This window comes from Hypomesus nipponensis, chromosome 14 (assembly GCF_054491055.1).
Source record: "Hypomesus nipponensis isolate SF chromosome 14, ASM5449105v1, whole genome shotgun sequence".
Taxonomy (NCBI): Eukaryota; Metazoa; Chordata; class Actinopteri; order Osmeriformes; family Osmeridae; genus Hypomesus; species Hypomesus nipponensis.
The window spans coordinates 22,613,155-22,638,873 of NC_140374.1; the positions used below are offsets into that span (position 1 = coordinate 22,613,155).

The window sequence follows — 25,719 nt, forward strand, 5'->3', positions numbered from 1 at the left end:
GACTGTCAATGCCTGTCACCTCTAGGATAAAAGACAAACGTTCAAAAACATTAACCCGAACCCTATCTTTCAAATGTACAAACTTCTCTCTACAGTATGCATTAAACACACAGTAAAATGATATTGCCTACACGTGCATAGAAATGCATTGCATAGGCGCACACATGTATAACACATGGATAACACGTGCTTTTGTACCAACATTTGATGATGAATATATGATGAGACAGGTGTAGGTAAAGGGAAATGAAACAGCATCACATTTTATTTGTATCCTTTTTACAGTTGTCCCCTGATCACACCTGAACCATTAACTCTCAGATGAAACCAGAGAAACTCTCATAGTAGAGTACAATAAATGAAGAAACCTCAAGAGGAGATTTCATCTCTTCCAGAGATGGTTGGCACTGCAACACGTGACTCCTAAGAAAGCCTAATCTCCCAAAGCCTAATGAGTAATGCTTTGCAACCTATTATGTTGGTTTCCAATATCTCATACTGATACAATGTTAAATGATTAGAACATTTGAGTTTTGTATAGTCAGGAAACAGGAGCGGTAGATACTTGTAGAGTCAGGTGGAGTGTGTGGGCATATACTGTAGAACTGTCCCCTTTAAGTCAGCTGACCTCAGTTCTCTTGCCTGGGAGCAACATGACTGTGCCCTTGAAACTTGCAGAATAACTTTATACTTCCACTTGTGTTCACCTGGCTGACCCTAGTCCTGATTCTCTACCTGATCGAGCATACTGGGACCTAAGTGAAGATGTATTATACTTACCGTATATAAAGACAATAGAACAAATATACATTTAATGACAATATATTAGGCTCTTATTTAATACATTGGAATTTAATTTAAGTATGTCAATGTTTTGCTTGGGGAATGTATTGCTGGGGAATTCATGCACAAACTTCTCCTTCTTAAATGTGTTTAACGACCAGTCAGTCAAATTGAATAGCTAGATAGTCTTCAAGCATCTACTGTATATTCTCAGTCGCAAACTCTGTCTTTATATCATGAACCCCATCTTGATACACGAGTACAGACGTTCACCTTCATATTAGAAACAAGGTTTTAAGTATATTATTTTCAGTCCCTCTCACCATGCGCTGTCTATCATAATATTATTATATTGCCTCTACCTGGGATGATTACTAATGGCAGGTGTAGATGTGAAGATGAGACTCGTGACCTTTGTCCAGCAGTGGAAAACCACCACTCACATTGTTTTGTTTGCATAAATATCCATGCTTGCACATCATTAAAGAAATAACCTTGAGTGTACCAGTCAAATGAGGTGTGACTAATTAGCAGTGAAGGAAGTTCCTAAATCCTCAGACCGGTCAGAGCAATGCTACAGGCATGAAAATAAGTCTCCCAAAGAGCTTATCTATTTTCACAGAGTTTTTTCTCCTTTCCTGTACTTAGGCAAATGACAGAAAGAGCTTTTGAATTGTAGGTTAGACAGTGAGCTGTCCCTTAGAGCAATGTTGGCCCTCTCCAACACTCCCACAGTGCTTTGGTGAAATACTCTTCACTGATGATTGTCAAGAACACATCTTGACCGAAGGCTTTGTGGGGGAAAAAAATCTGCAGGACTTTGTGTTGATATAAACAGACAATGACTAATTCACAGAATTTTTTTATTTTTTTTCATTCTCTGGAACCTAATTTGGTTTAGTAAAATGTGTGTTCCATTGGTGTGTTCCAATACAGTTTGAGTGGATCTTGATGGTCTCCCTCATGTGCTGGTCTCCCTCATGTGCTGGTCTCCCTCATGTGATGGTCTCTCTCATGTGATGGTCTCCCTCATGTGCTGGTCTCATGTGATGGTCTCATGTGCTGGTCTCCCTCATGTGATGGTTTCTCTCATGTGATGGTCTCCCTCATGTGCTGGTCTCATGTGATGGTGTCATGTGATGGTGTCATGTGATGGTCTCCCTTATGTGATGGTCTCTCTCATGTGATGGTCTCCCTCATGTGCTGGTCTCATGTGATAGTGTCATGTGATGGTCTCCCTCATGTGCTGGTCTCTCTTGTGTGATGGTCTCCCTCATGTGATGGTCTCTCTCATGTGATGGTCTCCCTCATGTGCTGGTCTCATGTGATAGTGTCATGTGATGGTCTCCCTCATGTGCTGGTCTCTCTTGTGTGATGGTCTCCCTCATGTGATGGTCTCTCTCATGTGATGGTCTCCCTCATGTGCTGGTCTCATGTGATAGTGTCATGTGATGGTCTCCCTCATGTGCTGGTCTCTCTTGTGTGATGGTCTCCCTCATGTGATGGTCTCTCTCGTGTGATGGTGTCCCTCATGTACTGGTCTCATGTGATAGTGTCATGTGATGGTCTCCCTCATGTGCTGGTCTCTCTTGTGTGATGGTCTCCCTCATGTGATGGTCTCCCTCATGTGATGGTCTCCCTCATGTGCTGGTCTCATGTGATAGTGTCATGTGATGGTCTCCCTCATGTGCTGGTCTCTCTTGTGTGATGGTCTCCCTCATGTGATGGTCTCCCTCATGTGATGGTCTCCCTCATGTGCTGGTCTCTCTTGTGTGATGGTCTCCCTCATGTGATGGTCTCCCTCATGTGATGGTCTCCCTCATGTGATGGTCTCCCTCATGTGCTGGTCTCTCTTGTGTGATGGTCTCCCTCATGTGATAGTGTCATGTGATGGTCTCCCTCATGTGATGGTCTCCCTCATGTGATGGTCTCCCTCATGTGCTGGTCTCATGTGATAGTGTCATGTGATGGTCTCCCTCATGTGCTGGTCTCTCTTGTGTGATGGTCTCCCTCATGTGATGGTCTCCCTCATGTGATGGTCTCCCTCATGTGCTGGTCTCTCTTGTGTGATGGTCTCCCTCATGTGATGGTCTCCCTCATGTGATGGTCTCCCTCATGTGCTGGTCTCTCTTGTGTGATGGTCTCCCTCATGTGATAGTGTCATGTGATGGTCTCCCTCATGTGATGGTCTCCCTCATGTGATGGTCTCCCTCATGTGATGGTCTCCCTCATGTGCTGGTCTCTCTTGTGTGATGGTCTCCCTCATGTGATGGTCTCTCTTGTGTGATGGTCTCCCTCATGTGCTGGTCTCTCTTGTGTGATGGTCTCCCTCATGTGATAGTGTCATGTGATGGTCTCCCTCATGTGATGGTCTCCCTCATGTGCTCTGTGGCCTTGCTCTCAGATTAGTGGGTCCACAATCTCTTCATTAAAAGCAATAGACAGATGAAGGAAAAGTTTCATAACGACAGTGTATGCAGTTATTTATCAACGTAAGTTTAAAGTCAACCATTTTTAGGGATGTAACAAAGTTATTACCCAGAGGATAATCTGATTCATGTGCAGAAGGTAATAGGGTTAATCAGTGCCATACAGTCCATGTTCAGTTTCAGTCCTTCTCACCTTGAATGATGTGAGAAATTGATTTTGCACGTTGACAGTTTTGCAGCCAAGAATCAGAATCAATCTGATGTCTTGAGTACTTCTACTGCCTCTGGAACATGTAAATTCATTTCAGATGATCTCTCTTGCTCCTCTTGTTTCCATGGCAACTTGACAGGCAATGAAGGATTATCGGGTGTGAACTCTTTAACCAACAGAAATGCTCCATAGGGTAACTAAGTAAAGTATTGATAGTGAAAGCAGACCTTCTCCGCTCCACATGGAATGTGTCTAGGTTCTACAGAGGTGCACTGTTATATTTGAGAAGCTTTAGCAAATGTTTGACCATTGCAGTATTGATGCACTGCAACACATTAATGTGCTCATCTATGTTAGCATTTCAGTTGAATGGTGTTGATCATTTTTAGCTATTGTTGTGTTGACCAGCGTTGCAATGACCATTGTGGTGTTTTAAGAAAATAATAGTACTATATCAAGTAAAGTCTTGCAAGATTTCTATGTAAATGCAACTAAAGACTAAGGACTAAAATATAAATGTTTATAATAAAATGTTAAAGTACACAATACTATCTGTTATTAATAATAAAATATTATATTGGAGTGACAGAAATTTGCTGGCATGACAAGTGATGTGATGTTGAGAGTGAAAATATTGATGCTGCATGGTTACACTACAGAATCATGATTGCACGGGGCACAGAAGTGGCAAAAATCAATACCTTGCAAAATAATAAGTGTTCTGCAGGGTGCCTGCAGATCTCTGTATCATTCTGTTGACACACAACCACACCCATATCAAGCCAAGGGCAGACTAGACTAGATTGCAAGAATATAGGCTACATTTTTTAAAGGAACCAGACAATCAAATGACAAATGCACATTTTCAAAGAACCCTTATGTACAATACAGGCAAATTGAAGACATAAATGATTCTTAAGACACCTGACTTATTTTATCAGTGTCAGATCTTAACAAAAACTTGTTGGAAATGGTACCAACTATATGTGTATTGCACATTTACATCCCTTTTTCAAGGAGACAACAATGCAGGCCATTTAATGGCAAATTAAATTTAAGCAAGACCACGACTATTTGTTGACACTTTTTGCACTTTTTCAAATTATTATTTTAATACTAAGCCAACAGATTTTCAGAATCATAAAGGGATTTATTCTCCATGAAAGTTTGCACAGACAAGGAATTTGCTTTGGCAGGAAGGTGCATAGGATACACATATATATTTACACAAATAGGCATCCACATATTTTGTGTATGCCTTTAGTGTATGCACGAGTTGCACCAGGTGCTTTAGTTGCACCACCTTGGAATAATACATTTAAAGGAAATTTGATGGTTTGGAACTACAAAAAGTATACTTAATCTTTGCAAGTAAAAAAGCTCAGTTATCACATCAGTATCAAACAATGTTGATATTCTTGTGCACAATTTAATGAAGAGTCTTATAATAGAAACAGTATGTATACTTATTTAAGACTGAACCTGACTGACATAATGAATAGCATTATGTCTGAAGTGTATTTTCTGAGTGGCACATGACTTAAACATGCTAACGCAGCCTGTGAAAGTGTGGAGAGGAATAATTGCAAAGCACCAGTAGCTGGGTCTTTTATAGGGGCTTTGACAACTAGTATTTCATCAGTGAGTTACCCCTCAAACTGTAACATGTTAGTGTGTGTTACCCTTCTGTAACATGTCATGTGTTGTTAGTACATCAATAAAGTGATAGTTGTGGTGGTAATTGGCATGTTCCTTTAGAGTTTATAATAGAACAATAAAAAATTATACAGAATAATTTAGATTCCATGGGCGACTGCAAACTTCACCTCTTGTTTGGTTTCATTCTTAATTCTAACTTGTTTAATTTTGCTGTGTGACGTTTTTACTTGCAGGTTGGAGGTTAATAAAGATCTTTAATTGAATTAATACACTTGAAATCACACAATTTAAAGTAGACAACCAAGCATGGCATTTTAATAATCTTATTACTGCAGATCCATTGGACACAAGTGGATTGCAACTTGCTCTTCAAAAACCCTTTCTCCAGAAAAACAAGTCGAGCTTATACAGATTGATTGGGTTGCCAGACAATGTTGTGAAGTGAATGGCTCTAAGGTAATGATTGGACAACTGTTAGAAGTTTAATTGGCCCAGAAGCCTATAGGTTTAACCATGTGGATTGTGCTCTAACATAATTGTAAAACATTAACACAGTGTGTTGCACCCAACTTGTACTTCATTCACTATTTTCTGATTATGTGCAGTGTAAAGACACACACTAACACACACAGACCACCTCTATTAACGTTATTGACCTCCTTACACTTGCATGAGTAATCAGCCAAGTTTAATTTGGCAGTGCAGTTGTACCGGCATTTAATCTGAACTTTCCCATCCTAAGGACATTTTTCCGCAGGTTACTCTGTAATAACTGGGTTTTAATCCATGACTCTCCATGCAGGCCATTTAAGGCATGGAGTCCAGTCATGCGTGAAGCTCTGTTGCTGTGAGAGGAGTAGACAGGCGACATGCTGATTGCCTGCCTTTGTGGACCGACTCCCCGGTGGCAGCTATGACTCACAGATGCAAGCCTTCGTTTCCTCTCTTAACAATAAATTCACCTCAGTGGGAAAATGGCCCTACATTTGGCAAAAAGTGACTTGTATAACTTCAATCACTAATCTTTGGTTCATTTTTGTATGGGGGTCTACAATGAGCGAGAACCTGTATAAAGGAGCAAATCTGGCTTTTACAGGACAGAGAAGATGCTGGGATTAACTGCCCTGTTCTTTTGGCATTGGAAAGCACAAAGCTGTTCATAAATGAACAGTGGCTGCTGTCAGTGTCACAGCTGAATGTTAGGGTCCTAAAATAGAAGCATTAGCTGTGGTGACAAGCTGTGCCACTGGCTCCCATCTAGCTTAGCTTAATGAAAATCGTAACTTTTTGATGGGTCATCACAAGGTTTCGCACAGTTTCACACATCATGTGGTGATCTGTGTGTCTACTTTCCTTGATGAAGTCTTTGTCCATTTTTCCTGTTACTATAATATGGGGACGTCAGCCATAAAAGGACTTAACCCAGTCAGATGAAATGTAATGGTGATCGAATACAGGAGTGCTACATAATGATAAATGGTTTGAATTAGATTTATTTTGGTACTCACTAGGCATCTGGTCTAATGAGTATTATCAATCCAGTGGTGGTGAAAAAGGCAGGGGGCTATCAGAACTACCCTTCAGAGTAGATAGGGGCTATGACCTGCTGGAACTACCCTTCAGAGTAGATAGGGGCTATGACCTGCTGGAACTACCCTTCAGAGTAGATAGGGGCTATGACCTGCTGGAACTAACCTTCAGAGTAGATAGGGGCTATGACCTGCTGGAACTAACCTTCAGAGTAGATGGGGGCTATGACCTGCTGGAACTACCCTTCAGAGTAGATAGGGGCTATGACCTGCTGGAACCGGTGGAGGAAGATGGCAAGGCGGTGGTAGGGGATCTTGAAAACAGATAATATTGAACCATCAAAGGCTTTAGCGGACACAAGTCCTTTTATATGATTACGTTGAAGGCTGATTCATTGCTGTGAGTTTTAAAGTGTCACTGGTTTGTCATTTGCAAGGCTGATTGAACTACTATATATGACCGAAAATGGTAGTTTAAACCAGAACGGGCTCAGTTGTAGTCCAATGAAATGTAACATTGATTTATTACATGAAAGTTACATTATTAGCCCTTTACCACATCTGCCTGGCAGAGATCCACCAATCTGGCTGGCACAGATGGTATGGTGTTCCCCCCCCCCAAAAAAAAAGAAATATTTGAGGGAGAATGAAGTAGGAATCCATCAAACCACACATGGATTTGCAGTATGGATTGTTAAGAATGTAATCACACCTGCTGCTTGAGCTTCCTGTATAGGGCAGCTTGCTGTAGTATGACATAGTCAGCCTAACCACTGTAGAGGCAGGGTTTTTTCTAAACATTATGATTTCGGCTAAACAGTGGAATTGGCTGTCAATCAGCGGCAGTGTGAAATGGCCCCATGCTCACTGCCTCAGACCTCGGCTGCAGGTTCAGGCAGGCGGGATGGCATCGTTAGGCCAGAGCCCTGAGGTGGTTGAAGCAGGGGGGATGGCATAGTTAAGCCAGAACCCTGAGGTGGTTTGACATAGTTAGCACACTGACATATCTAAAATATTGGCCTACAGTGTTCTGAAAGAAGTGCACTGCCCGCAGAACCACCAGGATCTGATCTGGTGTAGGTGGGCAATGCTGAGTCCCAGTGAACAATCCTGTCCAATATGGAGGCCGGCAGTAGACTGTATTAAAACCAAGTCCTGATTATTTTAATTAGCAAAGTACGTATATTTTTTTTATCAAAACGAAACGACTCATTAAATTGCTTATTAAATTAAAAAAAATCTGAAGTGGCTCACAAATTACTGTACAATTTAACTGGATATTTCGTAGTTGTATTAATAGTTTGTAGATTGTACAAAATCTCAACCATCATTAATATTTTGCAATGTATTTCATAAGTCTACACATCTGATGTAGCAGTCAAAGTGAACAAAATCTTTGCAAGCGGTGAACGTTTCTCCAGCACTGGAAATGGAGTTCCACATTTGCATTTGACAGTCCTATGCCACTCAAAAATAATAATTTGACAAGTGCTGTTTGAAGAGATAAACATAGACATTTGCATTTTTGTTGTGCTAAAGTTGAAAACCCCTTTCGTATATACGTCTTTTCCATCTGGGGCTGTCAGCATAAGGGGGCTAGCATTAGTCATTGCTTGTGCTTGTCAAATCACTGTCCCTCTGCACTACCTTTAGATGCTTCAGTCACACTGGTATAACACCTTTCACAGACCTTTGAGCAGAAGAGCACCCTCTTTTCTCAGTCTCAGACAGGGTGCAGCTGACACCAAGAACAGCAGCATCGTCCTCCTGAGGCTTTAAGGTGATGATTACATCAGATAGACTGTGACCGACAGAATGTGAAATATTTCAGCATGTGAACATTCGAATAGTAGCATTCAAAAGCAGAAACGGGTCTACATTTGGAACCTACAAATGGAGGCTGGATAGAAACAGTTCCAGACCAGTCAATTTTCAAGGAAAACATTATTCTGACATTGACACATGACAAAAGTACAGGTTTTGGAATATTGTTTCAACAGTACTGTAGGCTACATTTATTGCACAAAATGCTCGTAAGCCTTGTGCTCTTCAGGATAGTATGTTTAAGAATAATAATTTGTTGTTAGTAAACAGCACAACTTTTAGGCAATGGACTAACCAGAAGACGGAATGGTCCACAAGGAAAATCTCTCAACCTTCCAATGGCTGCCTTGCTGAGGGGGAGGCAAGATCAATATTTCAGATGTTGACAAATGGCTCCTTGTTTCTGGAAAAGTGAGAAGTAGGCTCATGGCAATCATAAAAGGGCATTATGCAACTGTCACCCAAATTAATGTTTGATTTTAGTGACAGTGCACAGGTAGAATGACTTGAATTAGTATAATACATAAACAAATGGCTGAGTGAATTCTTTCTGACAATGAGATGGCAGTGAACATACACTCTGAATATACACTCTTCAGTGAAGATGCTTGTCATCTATCCTGGTTCAGTTCACCTTTGTTTGTTGTTCCAGTCTGTGCCATGTTAAGGACACCGATTTCTTCACTTTGCTTTCTTTAAATTCTTGTAGGCTGTTTGTGTCAAAGACGTGATAGGTGATCTGCTCCTCCCGCGGGCCTTCTTGTGTGGTGTGGTCATATACATTTCTAACTGCAACTTGGTCGTTTGATCGGTCCACAAAAATAGCATGTGTTTTCATAGCTATTGCTATTTTGCACTTGTTTTTCTGCTGTTTCCTATTGTTAGTCATCATCATCATCAAAAGTGCAGCACATCCAAAGAACCCATCCGTATTCACCCACCACTAAAGTGTACTTCAGTCGTATCAGCACACGTGTCCATGAATTCCCTGGCCAAGTCAAATTTGTGTGCTACTCAAAAAAAAATACTTTTTGCAATGCAATGCTAAGAACATTCATTTGAATGAATATAAATTGAACTGCCCCTTTGCTGCAGTGCCCTCCTCCTTCTGTCTACTGTCAGGGATATTAGCAGAATAACTGGGGAAAACGGTCTGCTCGTATCTTAAAGCGAACCAAAAGCATTTTCAATCAGTTTGATATTCAGACATTTTTTGTCTCCTGGTAAAATGTACATTTACATTTATGCATTTAGCAGATGCTTTTATCCAAAACAACGTCCAAGAGAGAGGTTTACAAAAGAGCATAGGTCACTGATCACAACAACAAGGTAGTCCCAAACACTGCAAGCAGCCAAAACATGAAGCATACATTGTGAAAAACTAAACAAGTGCCAAAGGGAAGACCTATAAGAGCATGCAGTTATATAAGTTACAAATTACAACAACATGAACCCCAAAAAGTGCAAGACTGTACCTGTAGAGGAACAATCAACAGTAAAATATTTCACAGCGAGTACAAGAGTTCAACAGTTAACTTTGTTATAACTAACCTACAAGGGCAACAAGTCTCTCAATAAGAGTCATTGTGATCCTGGAGGAAACTAACATCAGGTCCAATCAAGCCAGCATTCCTAAGTGCCGTTGTACTCCCGGAACAAGTGCATCTTGAGCCTTTTCTTGAAGGTGGGTTCCACCATTGGGGGGCCAGGCAGGAGAAGAGCTTCTGTTAGGACCGGGCGGTCTTTGTGGAAAAAAAAGTTGACTAGATTTGACAGATTCTATTGTGAGCCTGAATGGTGCTAAAAGGCAGAGAGAAGTACAGGTTATAATACTAATTGGCTTCAATTGTAAGTCCGACATCTCCCCTGTACCAGGTGGTACTTACTGATACTTGCTAAAGTCTGAAGTATTGAGGCCATAATTCATGTAGCTTTCAAAACAAGGCAGAGTAATGTCTCCAAATGAGGACAACAACATACCTTGATTAGATGCATTACTCAAATAACACAGAAATGGAGGTTGACATCTGCTGTCTCAGGAGATACAATGAGCTGTACTGCCAGCTTGGTGTGCAAACAAGAGTTCTGTAAATGTTCATGATACAGTCTACCTCATCCAGTATACTATACGGTGGTTGTGGTTCTCTTATTCTTTGCTTTGTTAGTCAATTATTTCCATGCAACCCTGTTTGCACCTGATTGGTTCTAAGGACCTAGCCTAAGAACCAGACCAATCAGCTCATGGTTTATTTGTTCTGGCAGATGGGTCTTGTCACCCTTCCATTCAAACAGATTTCCCTCCAACCAGTATCTGGTCAGGTTAATCCCAACAGTGTATCTGATATGGGGTGGGGTTGAAACAATGACTGTACAGTGGTGCGCTGCTGAGGCAACAACCAAGTTGACATTTTGTTGCTCTGATTGGTTGGTTGTATCTAATTGCGTTCAGAAGTGGTTTGGTCTGCACCAGTTGACAACGCCTGCTGAAAATCAAGATAAACACAGAGGTTCCAGAACAGCGATGCTGGGTAAATAGGGTCCAGCCAAATAACTCAATTATTCCACCCACATGCTGGCTGATCTCATGGACTTTCAGATATGTTGCGTGAGCAAGATACCAAATTATTTTTGGAGCGTTTAGCTCAGTGCATCAGGCAATATCCCAGAGCATTAGATGCCACAACGGTGACCCTACGGTTCCAAAATGTAGACCCATGTCTGCGAACCAAGAAAAAATATGCTTAGTCACGTTTCCCATTTTCTCCCTACCCACTTGGTGACAGAACTGTTCCCTTGTTATGTGGTTGTGGTACAGCTAAGTACCTTCGGTCTCACCAAGGGCCCTCTGCAGATATGTAACTGCCATATGATGTAAATCTTATTTTTTCGCTTGCCTTTGAAGTGTGACGCAGAAAGCCTCTCCAATCATATGAGCCGATAGCTTTTGCAACAACTGGGGTAATTATTTACAGAAGGGTTAGTGAAACCTTCTAAAAATATCAATGTTCCTACACGGTCTCCCTGGAGGTTTGTGAACAAGGAGAGAGGAGGGGAAACTGTAGGAAGGCTGTGTCAATGATTCTTTCCTCTTTCAGCCCCTCTTATATTCTTCTCCAATCAGTCGCTGCTTCTGTGTAAAAAAATCAATAACTTATGTTTGAAAACTGTATATCACTTTGTTTGAAGCCAGTATGCAGCCTAAGGTTCTCAGGAAGGGCATTATTGGCAGTTCCTATGTCAAAAAAAAAAGAAGAGAATTAATCTCTTTTAACTCTCTTTTAACAACACGTTTCTGTGACCACAGCATGGCGAGAATGTTAGTAGTGGTCATCTTCAAAAATAATAACATTAAAGGTAAGGATTAGAGATATTGAACATCACAATAGCAACATCTAAGATGTATTGGCATTTTGAATGTGATAATTAAAATACCGTGTGTAACAGTTAATGCAAATACATTAATTGATCTCAAAGATCAAGTTGCTTGGTTACATTGTGATTTTCTGTGGAGACACCAGTCAGCGTTAGTCACTAGAACTGTTTTTGTGGACTCAGCAGTGTGTCACTAGACTCCATATTGTATCCAGTTGAAATCAATCAACTTTGAACACTAACCCCGTCAGCCTGACGTCAGCGTCTGTGATCCATACGTGCTTCCTCCCATCTCAATCACTTCTGTCCCTTCATACCAGCACAGGTTGGATGTTTAAAATAACAGTGCTCCTATTTTGTGATACAGCAGAAGATATAAACTCATAAATAAGAGACAGGCAGGCGCGTACAGCTGCCAGGCAGGTTAATAGGCAGGCAGATAAGGATATTGAAGTTGGCAGCAGAAATCAGACGATGTTCTGCCGTTACATGGAGTTAACATAAACACAGCTTCACTCTGGAAAACTTCAGACCAGTAAACGTGTAGGATTGTGTGATATGCTTAATTACACTTCAAGTGAATGTTATACTTATCACTGCCTTGTCACTAAAAGTGATTTCATATAGTCAACACATTGTAGGTACACAAATGACTATGTATTTGATATTATGAAGTGTTTGTGGTATGGTTTATTATAAAGTGTAAGAAGGTACAGTATGTGGGAGGGGTGAGTGGGGGCTTTAAAGGGACAGTTAAAGGTTGTGTTACCAAAACAAGGTACATTTTTCACTGATCATCCTCTTACTCCTGGAAATCCCAACCTCCCCCATACCTACTTTCACTACACTGCACATAACGTTGAAAATAATGTAACCATGCAGATCACCATGCAGATCACCATGCAGATCACCATGCAGATCACCATGCAGATCACCATGCAGATCACCATGCAGATCACCATGCAGATCACCATGCAGATCACCATGCAGATCACCATGCTGTTGATCTCTGAAAGACTTTGAATTCCAAGATGCAGCACCCTGTCTCGGCTCAGCACGTTGCCCGGCAACCATTGCAAGGTCTACACTAATCTCATTAAAAGAAGCAGCTAGATCAATTACGTAGAAGCTAGATTATTATCACCCACTTATAGACCACAGACAATCTCAGACACTACAGCAGTATACTTCTAGAGTAAACTACTGTGTTTCTGTAAAGAATGTAATCACTGTAATCAGATCACAGCGTTTCAACAGCATCTGTTGAACAACTAAGTACAGCATCCGTACTTGTCCTGTGTTTGATATTGACTAGCCTTCTTAAAGAAATCCAGGTCCCCATACTTTCCAAGAATACTTTAGTCTGTCAATCCCCTAGTCAAGGGGTAGAGCAAGAGGTGAAGGGAGAGGCAGGCTGGATCCAAGTAACCAAAATATGTGTATTAATCTAGAACCCAGGAAAACAGAGAACTCCTCATGTATCACGACAAGGAATACACAAGCAGACCGCTGAGTGATGGGAATGAGACACAGAAGTGCAGGAAACCAGGAACCAGGCGAGAGCGACATGACCAGGAACATACACCCAGGGAGACAAACAGAAAACAGTAGGGGCAGGGAAAACAGGGAGAACAAACAGAAATGTCTGGGGCGCGGCCGTGGCTGTGACGCCCCTGGGCAGAGACACAGTTGGATCTAGCAGAGGTATCAGAGGTATCAGAGCAGAGCTAGCAGAGCAGAGCTAGCAGAGCAGAGCTAGCAGAGCAGAGCTAGCAGAGCAGAGCTAGCAGAGCAGAGCTAGCAGAGCAGAGCTAGCAGAGCAGAGCTAGCAGTCCCCCCTCAGATGAAAGAAAGCTTCGATCTGTAGGTACTGTTCTGTGGCATCTTCAGCTTGCCTGAGCTTGTGAAAACTAGTTCTGAAGGACATCTAGGTGAATGTAAAAGTCTTTGCAAAACCCAGATCTGTCCTCATTTAATCCGTGAAGCGGACATGTGTCCTATTTAATATATGCATCACCCCTGTCTTCCTGCACCAGGGCCATCACCCCCACCCCTTTCCATCACACCAGAACATGGCTTTTTTTGAAGCACACATTGTTAATATTTTGTCAATCTAACAGCTTCACAAGTCTTGTCTGATGAATGTCAACATTCGCTGTCCACCATAATGCAATCTCCTCTGTCCCTAATTGTTTGGTTGTTATTGTACAAGGAGTTCAGAGAAATGATTCAGACATGCTTACCGATGTACAAAAGACAGAGGCAGTGCTTACAGAGGCCTGTTATTACTGGAGTGTGCCCCAGCAAAGCTTTTTTATGATTTCTTGCTGGTCTCGGACAAAATAATTGCTGCCTTTTTTGAGCGCTGGAGAATCAGCAAAGGAGTGGGTAGTTTGGCAAACTGCCCTCCACTATATCACTGCCTCTACCCTCTTTCTACCTGCCTCTACCCTCTTTCTACCTGCCTCTACCCTTATTCATTACATTTCTGTGATTCTACCTCTTCTTCTGCTTCTCTCTGTCCTTTTGTCTGTCTTTCTCTCTCTTTCAGTGGATTCAAGCTTGTTTCCTTCGGATGTTAACAAACCGTCTGACCCTTCATCTCCAGGCTGGTCGTCGTGATCAGACTAATCTTTGAAAGAGCCAGTGTGCTCTCCATTCCTGTCCTACACTGGCTTTGATACAACCTCAGTTTTAAACTCTGTGTCGGTCTTAGTTTGATGTCACTCATTTGTCCTCATACTCTGGGTTATGTGTGGTGAACCTTCCTAATCAGATGGCTTAGTGTTTAAACTAGAACAAAATGAACATAAATCATGGAACATTGTGGATAATGCCATAAAGGAAGGTAACGACACTGCACTTTTAGTAAGTGTTGCTGAGAAAAAACTTACTGGTTTCAGAAAATAGAGAAAAGCAAAACCCCAGTATCGACTCAGGATCTCAGGATGAGTAGTATGAGCTGTAAAACTAGCCTGCTTCATCAAACAAGGTCATTCATTTAATGCTACTGACAACATTTCTACTACAGAATGGCGGTGTCTGTCCTAATAAAACACTTAACTGAGTGAAGAGTTTTTTCACAAGCATCCCAGGTGAGCGCTAACGTTCAGGTCAGTAGTGGTGTAGCCCTTCAGGATCATTGCTTGTAGACCCTTATTTCAGCGCCTATCAGCTTTTACTCTACATATAGGTCTCCATATAGGTTGTTAACATTTGAAACCAGTCCAAAATAAGCCATTTTAGCAGTCAAGGTTCCACTCCAGTGCCAGAGCCTGGCTTCCTTTGATACGCCACTCACACTGACGGACTGTGCTTATCTTCCTGGGGGGAAAGAAATGGAACGATGCCCTCTCACCAATGTCAGTTGATCCATTCGTTGAATACCCCCGAGTCTCCCGGTACTTCATCAATTGCACATCCCAGATAACGCCATTTTGAGACTTCAGAGTATTCTACAGAGTGGTCATATACAGTATACAGCTTGCAATAGTCAGCCGGCAGCCCTGTGATATAGCTGGCAATTAGTTTTTTTGGCACCAACTTCCTTTCTGAGAGGTAAGACAGTGTTTAACAGCGTTGCAGCAAATAGAGTATCACAGTGATGAGACTTAGCCAGGAGGGATGGAATGCATGTTAGCCTTATGCAGTACTATCAATGTCAGATTAGTCAACAGCACATCCAACTCCAAGGATCGGTAGGACACAAGTTATTAAAGCTGACAGGCTTATGTCACCTGACTGGCTCGTGTCACCTGACCGTCTCATATTATATATTGACAAGCAGTGAAATACTGCATGGCGACACTGAGTCATTGTGACGAGTACATTTACCCAGCTCTTTACCTTGACCCCTCCCCACCTAAGGGCAAAGCTGCACCGATTTCTGCTGTGTTAGTACCAGCAGTCAAGAGACAACCATCCATCATTGACTAAATCTTCCTTCCAGTGTCCACATGTCAAACCAATGAATTATCCCAAATATTTCATGAAGAAGATTAAGAGAAAAAATGCAAATCCTGCCTCTCAGCTTCTTCAGTAAACAAATAATAATGATGCTGTGACATTTCCCCCCTGCGTCTTTACCAGCGCAGTGATGCTTGGTCCCAAGACACATTTGTTTTCATTTTTCCCAAACTGACACTTGTGAAATGATTTATGATTGTTCTGCTTGCCTGTGCCATAGTCATTGTTAGGAACTACAAGCATAATAGTTAGTCAGAATTACATCCATGGACATTTAATACGCAAATGTAGCAAGAAGATAAAAAAATACAGAGAAAAGCAGGACTCCAGATGGTGTGAAACAACTTGAGATTTAGTGCATGACTAAGAACAAAATGGCTGCCAAAAGAGGTTGAGCCTATTTCATAAGCATTAGCAAGATAAAGTGCCAAGGAATGGCATTTCCAGGTCTTGAGATTAATGAAGAATGCAAATTGTGATACAGCAAGAATGTAACATTCTGGATGGGGCTGAAAAATATTGAGCCTGAAAAATGTTGGTAACAAAAGCAGATAAATTACTTTAAATGAGTGTTTCTATATTAACTGCCTGATCACTCTTATTCTGCCTTATTATTAACATGTATACCAACACATTGTTATTCAGATGCCAAAGTATTGGAAAGTAAGTACATACGTTCTATGTACATATTTCTGTAGGAAGTGAGCAGACTATGAGTGCCTAGGGTGTCTGAGTGTTTCGTTGGAGGCTTGGACAGTGAGGGAACAGGAGGCACGCATTTGAAACATTGACTGCCTCCCATGCTTGCTCAGCAAAACAGTATCCCAGTCATTGAATTCCTCAACACACTGTCCCACATTGTCACACAATCCTCTATTCCAGTAGATAATTCTCGGACTCTTCTCTCCTCTTCTCTGTCACTTTTTCTTGTTGAATTGCTTATGCAGCCTAATAATCCCACAAATGTCTTCTCTGGCACTTCCGTATTCGTCAACATTCAAAATAAATAAGTCAGTCAAAATGCAAGTGATGATGAGAAATGATTCTGAATCAGAATCTGATTCTGATTGGAACAGAACTGTGGTTAAATTTCTGATGTATCAACTGTTGAGTTTAAAGACCCTTGTGTCTGCAGTGGCTGTGACAAGTTGATAAGACCCTCAGTGGGAACAGAATGTCTATAGTAGACCTATTTATATTAAATAACACAAGCATTTAGAAATTATATAAGGCAAATTCTGATTAATTACCTTTTGCCTGTACCAGATGAGCAATTGATTAATTGTTGCTCCTGTAATTAAAGTGGATCTGCAGCATTCCCTGTAGAGGCCTTCCAGACAGACCTAGTTAAAACTGCTGTCCTCTCATTGGAGATGTAACTAACGCTGTGGTAACAGTAATCCACCAATTTAGTCACGTCAGTCTCCGAAGGGCCCAATGAAGTTCTTAATTACGAGGATTATTTTGTAGCCTTAAATGAACTAATTAAAACAAATCAAAAAACGGAGGAAGGGGGAGGTTGGGGGGAAGGGTAGGGGGTGGGTGGGAGGGAGGGCAACATGAAAATGCCTTACATTATACTTTTTTTGTTATCAAATCCTCTGCAGTTTGGTCTCTTCCCCTAATTTAAACTGCTGTCAATGTTTCCTTTCATTGCTTTATATGGTTTGGGGATTTTAAGGGGTTACTGGAGGTTAGATTACAGAAAAGTACTGGTACATAGTTATATATAATACATAGTTTCATGACACTGACTTTTATTCCCATGTAAGATAGTTGGGGCCAACCGCAAATGTTTTTCTAGTTACAGTACGGTTGCTGCAGTCACATGACCTATGTTCTTTCAACCGCAGAGTTAACTTTTTTTTAAATGGATTTTGGACATAATCTGTAACTGCAGCATGTTATGACATGTTTTTTTCTGTAGAAGAACATTAAAGTATATTCTGTATTAGCACTCTTACACATACACAGATTATTTCTCATTTCAGGTTGCTCACATAATATTAGAAGTTGCTCAGAATACTGTCAGCTATGGTCGAGGCATGCTCGAGAGAATTGTTTTTACTGTACACAATTTAACTGTAACTACATAAATTTAAAATGTTTTCTTCAAATGCATTATCCACTATGCACCTTTTATAATTTGTGGAAAATGGGAAGGACTTTTGAGTGGAGCAGAAGAACAGAATGGGGCTGCACCTGGGGTGGCTTCCTGGGGCTGCACCTGGGGTGGCTTCCTGGGGTGCCGTTCAGAGTCGGAATGGACACAGTACATCTCCACACAATGTTTAGCCATTAAATACCTACCACCTCTGTGTTAGTGTTGTTAAAGCTTCTCTCCAGTGCACATGAACAAATGACTGGGCATACATGTGAATGATTGCGTGAAGCCACACTTGTTAGTTAATGTAGGGATATTCTAAGGGCACGATGGGCACACGCGCTGTGGCTAATGTGGTAAGAGTGTCAGGTGGACTTCTTACCAGGCCAATCCTGTTGAAAACAGAAATGTTTGTGCCTTGGGTAGAAGCACAGAGGACAAGAGCCACCGGCCCCAAGGAGCCAGCCATCCATGTGCACAAGAAGATAGTCTAATCTTGTCACAGACACTGTTGTGGGGGAAAAACCAAGTCCCAAGCTATCAATGGCAAAGACTCTTGCTCAGGGAAACAATTTGCAAGCACTCTGGCAAAGGAAAGAAACGAAGACCTTTTTAGGTTTGTTCCCATAAACCGTTATCCACTCATGCATATATTTAATTTGGAGGTCTTATCTTGCCCTTCGCCTTTTGGATCGTTTTTTTTTTTTTTTTTTTTTTGAGGCACATTTGTGGTGTTTCAACACTAGACCCCAAATATCTTTCAAAGTTGTATTTTATTTCTCCCTCTTTTCTAGGATGCACTGTAGAATGTATCACTATCTTGTCTGCCTTAGCCCTGCCCCCGCTCAACATTGTCAATTTATATCACCAGCAGGTGTGTCTTTCAACTGCCACCTCTAGAACGGCAAGCATGCCTGGTACACTCCTCTTTGCCTCAGTGGGGTACCCCCATCTGAATGCCATTGAAAAAGCTCTCAACCCTGCCTTTCTAATTCTGTGGATTTACATTTTGCTGCATGCTAACAGAATTAGTGGTCTTGTCATTGTCAATTTATTCTAAAATATTCTAAATTATACTACTCTGGAACACTGTCTAAACAAGACAAGATGAACTGGAAGCATATAAACAGAGAATGCAGGGATAAACATACGGTGGTTAATGAGGAAGGTGGGAAATGTGGGAGAAGGAGGACTGTGTGAGTTTGGAGACTTTAACTGGAGACAGGTGAAACCATAGACATGTATATATGTCTATGGGTGAAACAGGGGGAAGAGGTACAACTCATAACAAGTTAACCTTGGTATTGGGAAGGGGGTGTCACTATTGATCTTGTTTCAGCAACACAGCCTTCAACTGTCCCTTTGCAACATTACATTACCTCTTACAAACTGTGCCTTCTTACATTTTTCTGGTGACCTGTACCCAACCCTTGATACCATGTACTTACGTCACATATCCCACAATATATACCTGCAAAGTTGTTAGTATAAGTATGCAGTAACCTGGTAGTTAGTGTACTCTTAATATAAAATGTTACACTTCTAGACACAAACTCTCGGTACAATATAAACTCTTGGTATTTAATTATCTGACATTTTTCAATGTGATATTAATAAGAAATGTAATTTTAATGGTTCTGTGAAAACAGAACTGTTTACCAGCCTCCGGTAATTACTCTGGCACCAGGACGGATTAGTTGACTAAATTACTTAGTTATCAAGGGCCTGTGGTAGAAGCGATGGAGTTGAAGTGGTACCTATAGAAGTGCTAAGTGCTGTCAATTTTTTTAAGTATGTGTGAGCTCAATTGTAATGAAGTGTAGAGGCTAGCTTACTTTAGAGAATTAACTCCCCAATGCTTCATAAATCCACTTCAAGGAACTTGTAGTCAATACGTATTTCATTACTTTGGTAAGGCACCTAGCCTCAAGAACATATAGGGATGTATATATTATTAATGAGTATATCTGATGCCAAAATGCAATTTTCATTTAGTAATAATTCAGTTGAAACTGGAGGTAATATTTTTTGGTGTGTTATTATTATTTGTGAGAGTTTGTAGTAAAATTCTTAGTTGGAACCTTTCAGCTATCCAGCTTTGCAGAATGTTTCTGTTTAAAATGTTTGTTGAGCAGTTTGGATATGTTGATTTATTTACTGGAATTAGCAAACCAAGCCAACAGTCCCAGCTGGCCTTTCTGGAGTGTTCTGTTGGAATGCTGCTACCTCAGATACCTATGGAAGAATGCTTGTTTTTTGGGCAACTCATGATCACATGTAATGTTTTATCCAACACTCAAATGTAAGTACCTTCTAACTGTCCTCTTTTGAGAGTGGTGCATCCAGTGGGGTATACGGCATGGGAGGGTCTTGGCAAGGGCAGTTAAACAATAATATACAGTATACATTATTTATTATCTGTATAAGGTAAGGGGAAGCACCACCACAGTGACGAAAGTGACACAGGCCAAACATGGCACTTTGATGGTTGTCTTGACTGTGTCTGTTTCGGTCTTGGTATTGAGAGATGGTTTGGGCCTTGTTATTGAGAGATGGTTTGGGCCTTGTTATTGAGAGATGGTTTGGGCCTTGTTATTGAGAGATGGTTTGGGCCTTGTTATTGAGAGATGGTTTGGGTGTTCAGGATGTGCCCCTCTAGATCAGGGTCTCAAGTTCCAGTCGGACAGGTCAGGTTCCAGGTAACTGCAGCAGTGTGCCTTACAGTCCAGAAGTGGCTCAAGTGAATGGGTGGGAGATTAGTTAGATTTTGATCCGAAAAGTACAGTGAACATAGACTGGTGGTGGAAGATTAATTTTTATGTCTTCATTCAACTCGTGTCTTAAGCTACTATAGCGTTGTTTAAAAATAATCCTAACTCGAGCATTAACTCTTTTAAAATGCCTTGTAATATGTGTGTATAATAATAGTTGTGTATTATGTGAAAATATTATAGGTATTGCATTAACTATAGTGTAAATACATCTAAATAAATCCACCTTGAGTATATACTTTGCCCTGTGCTGCATCAACACCAACTGATTCACGACTATGAGGTGTTGAAGTCTCTGTTGGTGTCAATGTTGCCTCCAGCTTTGTAGGAAACAGCTAATTATCCATGCAAATGATAGTCTGCTAGTTTAGTATGACTTTGAGTGAAATTATGAATGCCATGTACCTCCTTTATGTCAAAAAGAATACATTAGGAACTCTCAGAGAGAGACTGCAATCTATTGGTAATGTTTTTGTTGTTGTTGAATTTGCAAAGAGACTATCATAACATTTAAAAAATGAAATGCACCCCATGAAAGAAAGTATTGCAGTAGATAGTATTGTTGAAGAATAATGTTGACATTAATCTGAATATAAAAACAAAATTGTCTCATTGATTTTGTCAGTATGTTGTGATTGCCACTCTTAGTTGTTGTAACTCAAGTCCCCTCCTGCTGACAGTAACAATGAATAAGATATCATATCCATGAAGTCAGCTCTATTCTATTCATTATTTGCCAATATTGTGTATGTTCCACAGAAATGTATTGAGATTCATTTTACCCATGTTTAGGTGCTGACCAGGGGATGCTGCAAAGGAATGTTGTTTAAGGAGAGGCAGAGTCTACCTTTTACCTGCAGCCATCTACCCTTCTAGCTATAAACTGGTGTCTGTTGGAATCCATAGGTCAAAACTTGCTGCCTGTAAGTATGTTTATTTATTTTATTGGGGGGGGGGGGGACTGGACCCAAGAGCATGGGAAATGGGCTCCACCTTGGCTCCTGACGGATCACTACACACCTGTCAATGCTGTTTTATCAGCCTCACATTCTCATCTGTCTGGGCCAGCCCTGTGTTGTCCTGTTTATATCAGTTCCTGGTGAGATGCAGTATCTTTGATTTTTTAACCTCCACCATCACACTCTTTTAATATTCTTTGTAAAGAATGTTACTGGAACAACTGTATATACATTGTTTAAGGATTTATGCATTTTTCTATAACTTCTTCACGGATATAGGTTTCTGCACTGCCTCATCTCTCACACTTTGTGACCTTAATACCACCAATAATGCCATGCAATGCTCTCTTCAGCTGGTGTGGCCATATTGTATATTATGCTTGACTGTGGGGTGTGCAAAAGGCCAAGCTGAATGTAAAATCCATTATTCTAATTCAATAATAAACTGTGTCAATTTAAGGAGAAAAGATACACATGCATTAGACATGGTATTGCATAATACACATTGCCTTTTAGTCAAAATCTCTTTTACAGGACTAAGATTTGCATTTTTTCAACATCTGTGCCCCTTCAGGCTTGACAGTAGTGTCACAGATCTTGAGATCATTTAATGAGGAGAAAAATGTAGCAGATGTGTTCTGCTTTGATATGATTAGAAGATACTGTGTGAACAAAGTACTTAACAATGATAATGTTTGGTAAAGTATGTGATGTTTACTCCTGCAGCCTCAATTCTGATGATTGTAACATGGTTATTTTAAATCTAGTATGAGATGCAAGCAAAGCCTTACTCACCACTGAGCAACATGTGGGTTGAAGTTTACTGACAGCAATGAGGTCACAGAACTGGTACAAGTTTAATTACAGAGCATTTCTCCCTTCCATGAAGAGCTCCATATAAAACTGTTAGGTTGGTTTCACTGTTGGTCGAATTTGACAACCAGCTGCTGTTTAGGTGTCTGTCTCCTAATTAGTAAATTATTTAGTTTCCGTTTCGATAAATTATTAAGAAAATGCCTAGACACCTTTTAGAATAAAGGACTATAAATAATGATGTAAATCATGTGTACAATGTATGTCCTGTTTGTTTTCTGCTACTATGAAGTAGTGTTAACGAGACCCAGGAGTGTCCCAAGCGTCTAGGCCCTTTCCCTGCACCACCACATCTCTTGGCTTGGTCATCTAGTCACATGGCTTCTCTAACCGCTGCTGTGCTGGTGACTCAAATGTTTCTCTACTTTCCATTCTTCAGTCAACAAAATAAGCTGGACATGTCTGACTGATATCTCATGGATGTGCTCCCCCTACTGCAAACTCAAACCTCAAGTCAGAGCTCCTTTTCATCCCTGCCAGATCCATTGACAAGAAACCTAGACATCATCATCACAGTCAGAATTTGAAAGAGCACATTGTTGGCCCAGTGCTGTCAGTAATCCCTCAGCTCCATCAGGGTCACCTTCTGCGCATTTACCCCTCCTAGCTGCTCATCCAGGACACAGTTCTGTCTCGTCTAGACTACTTTAACTCTTCTCCATATCATCTAGAAGGCAGCCATACTTTGTCCTCAGAAAAACAGTTTTTGAAAACTGGAAAAAATATACTTCCTCAAAAGGTTTTGAAAAATATTTAAAAATGTCAAATGTTTTGAAAGGTTGAAAAAATATTTTTGATGTTTTGTTTCTAGAGTTATAGAGGAAAATATATTCTAAATGTATAGAGGAAAGTGATGGTCAAAATGGAGTCTTATTAGACCATGATATGAATTGCCATTTTAATGACATCATAGTTTGGGTTACGTTGCTAACGCAGTACACAAAAACAATCTAGGTCAAGTAAAGATCTTGGTAAATAATGTACATCATAGAATATATAAATAGAGAAATATATCATAGAGTATAGAACATTTTTAGAACAGTGTTGATGTATTCTAGGCATGTGCTCTTAGGAAATTTCCAATACACTTACCTTTCATTGGTCTGCTCTGCTGTTGTGGTAAGGCTAAAGATTGCAACACATGAAGGTCATCACAGTAGGTTTTTACACACATACACTTTCTGAAGCGTGTGTCAAAAACTCCTGTGATTGTGTGTGTGAGTGTATGTGTGTGTGTGTGTGTGTGTGTGTGTGTGTGTGTGTGTGTAAATATATTGAAAGATAGACTAGAAGACCAAAAGGAGTTTTTTTTGCTGAATTCCACTCAGTTTCCCCTGGTATGTTTTGGGTTATTCCAGAGAGGTGCTTAAGTAGAAGTAAGATAGACAGCCAGATACAGTAGATAGACTGAAGAATCACAGACAGTAACAGTCAGACAGACAGCAAGTTAACTGGCATTCAGAAATATACTGCCGGTTGAAGAGATGTCGTGGCATTGCATTCTGTAGCTTCTGTAAATTCCACTTCATCAAGTGATCAGAATTAGATTTTTTGTTGTATTGATTCTTGCTCTCCCACCTACACTCTAGTATTTCAGTAAGTTACAGTGTTGTTTTTCTTTTGCCAGTTAAACATTACACCTACAGAGAAATGTATTTATATCATATTATAAAACGTCTAAATGATTTTTCTAAACTGGCAGTCAGTCAGCTCTGGTCTTTCATCTGAAAGTGACACGCTATCGGTGGGAACACATTTTGATGACTTAGTTTGTTCACTATACTACTGTATATGAACATACTGATCTCTCTGCGTCATATGTCAGAGGAGTTAGGGATTTCTAAAACAGTTTATCTATTCGAATACAGTTATCAGACAGGGTATTGCAATAATTGTATGTAGGATGTAGTTTTATTCAAAAGGTTAAGGATTTATTAATCTTTAGTTGACAATGAGCCAGAACATCTCTCTCTCTCTTTCTCTCTTTCTCTCTGTCTCTCTCTCTCTCTCCCTCTCTCTCTCTGTCTCTCTCTCTCTCTCTCTCTGTCTCTCTCTCTCTCTCTCTCTCTCTGTCTCTGTCTCTCTCTCTGTCTCTCTCTCTCTCTGTCTCTGTCTCTCTCTCTCTCTGTCTCTCTCTCTCTCTCTCTCTCTGTCTCTGTCTCTCTCTCTGTCTCTCTCTCTCTCTGTCTCTGTCTCTCTCTATGTCTCTCTCTCTCTCTCTCTCTCTCTGTCTCTGTCTCTGTCTCTCTCTCTCTCTCTCTCTCTCTCTCTCTATGTCTCTCTCTCTCTAATGAGTTTAGAATTGCTTCCATTGGCTTTAAAATCATCCATGGGATAGATTTTCTTTTAATCCATTGGATTAATGGTTGTACTTTTCTTTTTAATGATGTTGCTACCCACTATGCTTGCACATACACACACACACACACACACACATATTCACAAGACAAAAATAGTTTGAAGAAAAATCCTCCCACTCTATAGATCTATCCACACTTCCACCTGCTTGCATAGACATCCATGTAACCTGACACAGAGAATAGTGACTGAGATGAACTGTACACCACCTTTAGCACTTGGTTATTCCCTCTGCGTAGTTGCTAACAAGGTTTGTAGCAAGGTTGGAAGATGTTGTTGACAGTGAGTGATGTAAGAGGCAAGTTGGTGGGAAGATGTGGACCTGACCACTGCTATATAAAGAACTAAGGTAGTTAATAATAATAATAAAATGAGGTTAGAGGATGAGAGATAAACGTCAGTGAGAGTAAATAGCATGTTTGTCAATTAGGAACTGGGAACTGATGGCGGATGATTTTCGACTATTTCAAGTATCTAGCTCATTATTATTTTTCTCTTATTAATCCTGGAAAAACCTGAAAAGAGAAATCCAAGGTTAGACTCAACTTCATTTTGTATTTTTATTTTTTGCCTACACCCCCCCCCCCCCAAACACACACACAAACACACACACACACGCACTCTTCAGATGAACTGCTGTTCACCTGAGGTGTTTTCAGAAATATTCACACCATCCATTCAGATGTTCTTATCATCCTCCCTCTCCTCTCATTGTTGCAGCAAGGGGTAATTTACAGTGTTATATTTCAAATAAATCCATTTTTCTGAAATGGACTTCATTTGTGACATAAATCCATTATCGGAGACAGCAGCTGTGGGCTCTTTCCAAGTACAGGTGAGAACCCTTCATCACGGAGAGACCACCCACAGTTGCAGAATAT

General features: G+C 40.6%; 1 protein-coding gene across 1 annotated transcript in view; it reads left to right on the forward strand.

Moving 5' to 3' along the window:
- The window catches only part of lingo1a (leucine rich repeat and Ig domain containing 1a), a 112,641-nt gene that overhangs the window by 50,443 nt on the left and 36,479 nt on the right, over nucleotides 1–25,719 (forward strand). The window contains exon 2 of the mRNA XM_084672884.1: nucleotides 21,441–21,571. The gene's annotated coding sequence lies outside the window, so the exon portion shown is untranslated. The remainder of the gene's footprint in view (nucleotides 1–21,440; nucleotides 21,572–25,719) is intronic.